Here is a 7,500-nt window from a genome sequence, read left to right as displayed (position 1 = left end):
GTTTCATAAAAAATCTAATGGCAAATGAGATCTTTATCTGAAAGGGAAAAAACTTGATTAGGCAAGACATAAACAAGAGGAAAAAAGAAAGGGGGTTAGGTGAATACTATAAAAAAAAAAATATAAAATATGCAATCCTTCGACAATTTTATAGTAGATTGTTGTATAGGAAACTCAACAATAAATTTACAGTGATGATTTATTACTATTCCCTGAGAAATCAGTGTTAATGATTGATAATAGTATAACTTTGCTGAACAGAGGAAACTTCCACTTCAAGATATAAAGCTTGTTTTTCTCTCTCTCTCTCTCCTCTCTCTCTCTCTCTCTCTCTCTCTCTCTCTCCTCTCTCTCTCTCTCTCTCTCTCTCTCTCTCTCTCTCTCTCATAAACAGGAAATTTTAAATCCACAGACAAACAACAATTTTTGCTTGCTTTTAGGCTCGCAGAAACTAGAATTATTGGCGTTTGATGTCCAAGGTAAATTGTTCAAAGGAAAGTTGGTCTTTGTTACATTGAAGTTTTAGGAAACTGAATTATTCCTATTGAAGTTTGTGATGCACTGAAGTCTCCTCACTATTTATCATTGTTAGTCACCTGATATTTAGATTTGCTTTTTGAGAAAAAATAAAACAAACTATCAAAAAACTCCTACTTTCTGTTTGCTTCTTCATTCCATGCAAGACTTCACTAATGCTGTACGGTTAGATTCAACTTTCGAGATTCATCATGTATTTCATAAATGAAAGCACATAGTATTAAAAACAATATTAGGTAGAATTCAAGACAGGTTCTCACAACTACTAAGTTTTGTAAAGGAAAATAATAAAAAAAAAAGTATCGCAATGGTACTTTATAGCCAATAAATGTAGTAGTAATGTATATGTTTTTTCAAGCAAAATTTTGGATGTTGTAAAAAAATATATATATATATTTTTGCTACTGGATGTAGCTATAATATGTCAATTACTTGTTTTATTTTGCATATATTAAGGTATTATTAGTATTTTTACAATATGAATGATGAAACAAAGAGACCATTTACATACCTGTCTGAAAAAGATATGTATTTTTCTTCATATTTCTTCTTTTTTTTTCCATCGTTATCAGTACATTAAGGGCTCGGTTTGTCTGATGTCCCATCTCCAATACCTTCTATCAAATGTATCCTCCTCCTCCAAACCTCTTCTCTCCATATCAATTCACCTTATATCGTCATCCAATTCTCTGCCTCCCTCTCGATGTTTTCTCCCTAACAGGTTCCTCCTAAGCCATCCCCACTCCCTCCTCATCATCCATCCTCAAAACATGTCCACATAAACTCAGTCCTGACACTCTTGCCACCTCTGTTATTTTTACTAATCATACCCAATCTTCTTATTTCAGAAATTTCTAATCTTTCAAACAGTGATATTCTCATAATCAACCTCAGCGTTCCCATCCGTGTTCTCTCAAGCTTTGCTTCCTCTTTTCATCCTAGAGCCCACGTTTCCGATTCATACATGTACACTGTTCGTATTACAGTGCTATAGATCTGGAATTCTACCTTGATTGACATTTTCTTATCACATACCACTCCTGCTACCTCCCTCCACTTCTCCTAGACTTCCTTTATCCTGTTCTCAACTTCAGCATCACCTCCTCCCATGTGGCTTATAGTAGATGCCAATTATCTAAATGGTTCTACCTATTTTATAACCGAGCCTCTACTTTCATGCATGAGTATTCTTACATGTGTGTTTGGTATAAGAATTCTATTAAACATAAAGTATACTTTTTTAATAGTTTATAGAATAAACAATTGTTAATTTTCAAAATAACTTTCTTCTGTATTCTTCGAAATATAACTCGTTATACTTACATTATGGAAACAAATGCCTAGCTACAAGATTGCATTATTACTGTACATACTAATCTTAAAGTATTTATCCTTTTCTACTTATCAATTGAAGTAACCCAAGAATAAGAAATAGTTTTTTTAATTTGTGAAAATTCTTGAAAGAAATAATACAGTGAAAAATTTTGATGTAGACTTCCTGAAAAACAAGCAAGATATTGCTCTATAAATCATGGCTAAATATGTATTTCAAAAGTAGTTACATAAAAACGTATATACATAGTAAATATTGATAAATATTAATTTGAGAATTATTCATGTAATACAAAATATATGGGAAAACAAATTTATATATAAATATTTGCAAACATCTTTGATTGAAACCTTATAATATAAGTGTTATAAAAAATTCCTTCAGCCCATAAGAAAAACGTTTTCTTAGCATAGAAATATTGTTTTTGATCGACGCGAAATTAAATTAAAAACAATTAGGGGTTATTCAGATTATTCATTTTTTTCCAGAAATGATCCTGATCAAAATTGTTATTAGTTTGTCAAAACGAACAAAAGACCTCCGGATTCAGATGAACACCATAGGTATATAGAAACACAACCATTAATGTTTCTCTACATATCACTCAGATATCAAGAACCAATTAACCTAAAAATAAAACTATAATTTATAAGACAGTTACTAAGATCCAAATTGTTTCATGTATGTTTAAAAGTAGAATGATTTGAGAGAGCATTCATATCAGAAATATATGCAAAATCATAGAATTGAAAGCAATTCAGATTCGGCTAATTGTTCCAATTTCTCAATATTCCTTGATCCGTATTCGTATAATCTTAAAAGTTAACCAGTATTCCGCATAACAACCAATATGACACATATAATTTTGCTATTTGGCCTTCCAGTTACATTAATGAAATAAATTGTACGTAATTAAATCTAAAACCAAATAAATCTTTAGTATAACAAGAGTAATTTTATTAAAAAAAATTTAAAGGTAATAATAATAATCATAACGATAATGAAAATTTTACATTAAATTAATTCAATAATTATACAGAAAACATTATTCTGACAAAGTTTAGTCGTAAGTTAACTACAATCTATGTCTCTCATTTTGGATACTTCTGGCATTTTAATTAAATTCTCGACGCCCTCATAACAGTCTTTCAGGCTCACACAGGGTTTCAAACATTACTTCGTCTGGTCTGTGAGTGTTTTTGTAAGTGTTTTTACATAAAAAAAGTGGTAATTTTTCTGTTGAATGTTTTATAACACTATTTTCTTTAGGTGAGAATATAAGTAAAACCTGATTGATGTTTATTACCAAGTTTCCTTTACTAATTCAACTTGAAGTGACAAAAAAAAAAATAGGTACTATTACTTGTCTTATTATTATTATTCCTGTTATATAACAATAAAAAAATAGTTGAATGAATTTCCTTTAACTCTGAGGTATGTATTGGTTATTGTTATATCCACGTAGAAACATGTAGAGAATATTTAAAGTCGTGTTCACTTACATTTTACGGAGCTATAGTTAGCTGTAAATTATTTTTAAAATAAGCATGTGAAGATTCTGGAAATAATGTCAGAAAAGAGAGAGAGAGAGAGAGGAGAGAGAGAGAGAGAGAGAGGAGAGAGAGAGAGAGAGAGAGAGAGAGAGAGAGAGAGAAGAGAGAGAGAGAGAGAGAGGGGGGGGAATCTTAATATAACCATATTAAAACAAAAACTCGAGAGAGAGAGAGAGAGAGAGGAGAGAGAGAGAGAGAGAGAGAGAGAGAGAGAGAGAGAGAGAGAGAGAGGAGAGAGGAATCTTTAATATAACCAATTAAAAGAAAAACTCGAAAGAGAGAGAGAGAGAGAGAGAGGAGAGAGGAGAAGAGAGAGAGAGAGAGAGAGAGAGAAGAGAGAGAGGAGAGAGAGAGAGAGAGAGAAATCCTAATACAACCATATTAAAACGAAAACTCATGTGTCATAGACTCCGTCTAGCAGACACCAGTATCAAAACTGGATCCCACCTCTGATCCCCTGGAATGGCCTGTCCTGGAGTTTACGAGATTTGAAATCATCCCCGAATTTTCGGAGTCCTCGCTAGGTATAACTATATTCGAATCTGAATCCAGTAAAAATGGAATTAAAAATTATAAGGATATAATAGAATGGATGATTGACAATTAAGATCTATTTTGAATTATAAAAGCAGATTAAACAATAACTTCATGCCTCAACGGATTTATGTCCTTGATATAATCTACACTATGCCATAAAGAAACTTACTATATATATCTATCAGTTAATGAGTTTAAGAGATAGTGCTGTTATAGTAAGTAGTGTTTTTGTTTTAGCATCAATTATAGTAATACTAGTAGTAGTAGAAAATCTAATTCACTAGAGTAATGATTACATTAATATGGGCTATACCAAAATATGTATTAAATTAATTATCAACATCAATTAAGGTGAATATAGATCTAACCTGAATGTATCTTTAAAATAAACAGATTAGATTACATACATACATACAAAGTAAACAATAAAAAGTTAATGAGTTTTGATACCTTTCTTTTGATAGTTTTTATTCCAATAATGGTCGTAAAACTTTCTGAATTCCATAGGATTTTTTTTTTTACTCATGCAAATAGTTTGAACAGTATATTGGAGTTTTTTACTGGGGACTCATACACATTGTCAGTAAACAAAAAAAAATATGTGTGAATCAATTAAATTACAGACGTGCCCAGGACTAAAAATCATAACTTACCTAAATTCAATCATTTCATCTTAAACGATGAACGATACAATTAAATATAAGTAAACACTGTTTTTATGTAATGTTCCAGACATGGCGTAACCAACATTATGAAAGAAGGGCTATAAAATGTCCAGAGAAATGGGACACTCATTTTCCATGTTTCTTTGTGCTTTATTCCATTAGTGTTTTTTGTGAAATAGTGATTCATAACGGGTCAGGATAAAAGCAGAGGAAGATTTTATTCCAGAGAAAAATTTCTGTCAAGTAACGTTGAAATAATTGAAATGGGACACAGGAAGCTCCGCATTTTTTAATAACACAGGAAATGGTTTTCATAAGCATGAGTAAATGCATATTACTTGTAAAGGTATTACCTTAGATTTAAAAATGAGAATAAATAGAAATTAGGTAAAAAAAAAAACTTTATAACACTTACCAGATCTTCAATGTTTGAATTGTCTTCCATGGAAAATCCAATACTTGTTTAAACTCTTTTCGTCTTTATGCTTGCCGTCCTAATCGTAATTCTTATATATCTCGTACTTGAATTACGAATATCTTATGATTAAGTATCAGGTAACTTGGATAAAGTAAGCCTATATTTTTTCTTTCTTTTTTGTAATGAAGGAAATAACTTTTAAAAGCAAATATGAATGCATATTTCATTACAAGAAAAGGTAACATTACCTTGAATTTATAAACCGAAAGAAATTATATTATTCAAAATGGCTATATAACACTCGTCCCTTCTTCAATGTTTCAATTAAACTTCTTAAAAAAATCGTTACAAACATGCATATACCTGAAGCCTGTATTTAATGTTTTCCGTTGTAATCATAACTTTTATTTATCCCTTATCGCAGTGAATTCTGAGACATCTTCATTGTCCTTTAGCCCCTTTCTCTGTTTGGGAAGGATCCTACTTTCCTCTCGTTAACTGCCTCTCTTCTTTTACTCGGCCTTTGTAGTCATATCAACTGCAGGTCGATTCCTTTTGTGTTTGGAATATTTGTGTGCACAGCATCAGCGACTGACTCCCTTCTCCAATATATGGAGTCACTCCTTTTGGGAGGTTTTCAATTGGGATGTATTTTCCCTTCCAAATATGGACTGTAGGTATTCTCTTCATTCGTTAGAAGAGTGGAAAATGTTTCTTAAAGCAGATCAAACATGGTCCTTAATATTTGTATATTTACACACATACATACACACATACACACGCACGCACACACATACACACACACAGCCACACACACACACACACACACACACACACACATATATATATATATATATATATATATATATATATATATATATATATATATATATATATACATATATATATATATATATATATATATATATATAATATATATATATATATATATATATATATATATATATATATATACATATATATATGTATATATATACATATATATATATACATATATTTATTTATATATATATATATATATATATATATATATATATATATATATATATATATATATACTGTATATATACACATATATATTATTATTATTATTACAATTATTATTATTATTATTACTATTGCTAGCCAAGCTACGACCCTAGTTAGGAAAGCAAGATGCTATATGCCCAAGTGCTCAAATAAGGAAAATACCCCAGTGAGGAAGGGAAATAAGGAAACAAATAAATCATGAGAATAAATTAACAATAAATAAATCTAAAAACAGTAACAACGTCAAAACAGATATATCTTATATAAACTATTAACAACGTCAAAAACAGATAGGTCATATATAAACTGTAAAAAGACTCATGACAGCCTAGTCATCATAAAAACATTTGCTCCAACTTTGAACTTTTGAACTTCTGCTGAATAAAATACCCAATAAGGAAGGTCATTCCACAACTTGGTAACAGCTGGAGTAAAACTTTTAGAATACTATTTAATATTGACCCTCATGATGACGAAGGCCTGGCTATTAGAATTAACTGCCTGCCTAGTATTACGAACAGGATAGAGTTGTCCAGGGAGATCTGATTGTAAAGGATGGTCAGAGTTATGAAAAATCTTATGCAACATGCATAATGAACTAATTGAACGACGGTGCCAAAGATTAATATCTAGATCAGGAATAAGAAATTTAATAGACTCTAAGTTTCTGTCCAACAAATTAAGATGAGAATCAGCAGCTGAACACCAGTCAGGAGAACAATACTCAAAACAAGGTAGAATGAAAGAATTAAAACACTTTTACAGAATAGATTGATCACCGAAAATCTTGTAAAACTTTCTGAATAAGCCAATTTTTTGTGCAATTGGAGAAGACACAGACCTAATGTTTTTCTCAAAAGTAAAGTTGCTGTCGAGAATCAGACCTAAAATTTTAAAAGAGTCATACAAATTTAAAGAAACATTATCAATTCTGAGATCCAGTTGTTGAGGAGCCACCGTCCTTGACCTACTTACAATCATACTTTGAGTTTTGTTAGGATTCAACTTCCTACCCTATAATTTGCACCATGCACAAATTTTAGCTAAAGCTCTATTAAAGGATTCATCAAGCCCAGATCTACATTCAGGGGATGGAATTGATGGAAAGAGAGTAGCATCAACTGCATATGCAACAAGCTTGTTTTCTAAGCTAAACCACGTGTCATGTGTATATAGTATGAAAAGTAATGGGCAGAGAACACTACCCTGTGGAACACCGGATATAACATTCTTATACTCACTATGGTGCCCATCAACAACAACTCTTCGAGATCCATTACTTAAAAAATCAATAATAATGCTAAGAAACGACCCATCCACTCCCAAATGTTTGAGGTTTGAAAACAATGGCCTCGTGATTAACACGGTCAAAGGCAGCACTAAAATCAAGGCCAATCATACGAACTT

The sequence above is a fragment of the Palaemon carinicauda genome, chromosome 2 (genome assembly GCF_036898095.1).
Source record: "Palaemon carinicauda isolate YSFRI2023 chromosome 2, ASM3689809v2, whole genome shotgun sequence".
Lineage (NCBI taxonomy): Eukaryota > Metazoa > Arthropoda > Malacostraca > Decapoda > Palaemonidae > Palaemon > Palaemon carinicauda.
This window is presented reverse-complemented; position numbering follows the sequence as displayed.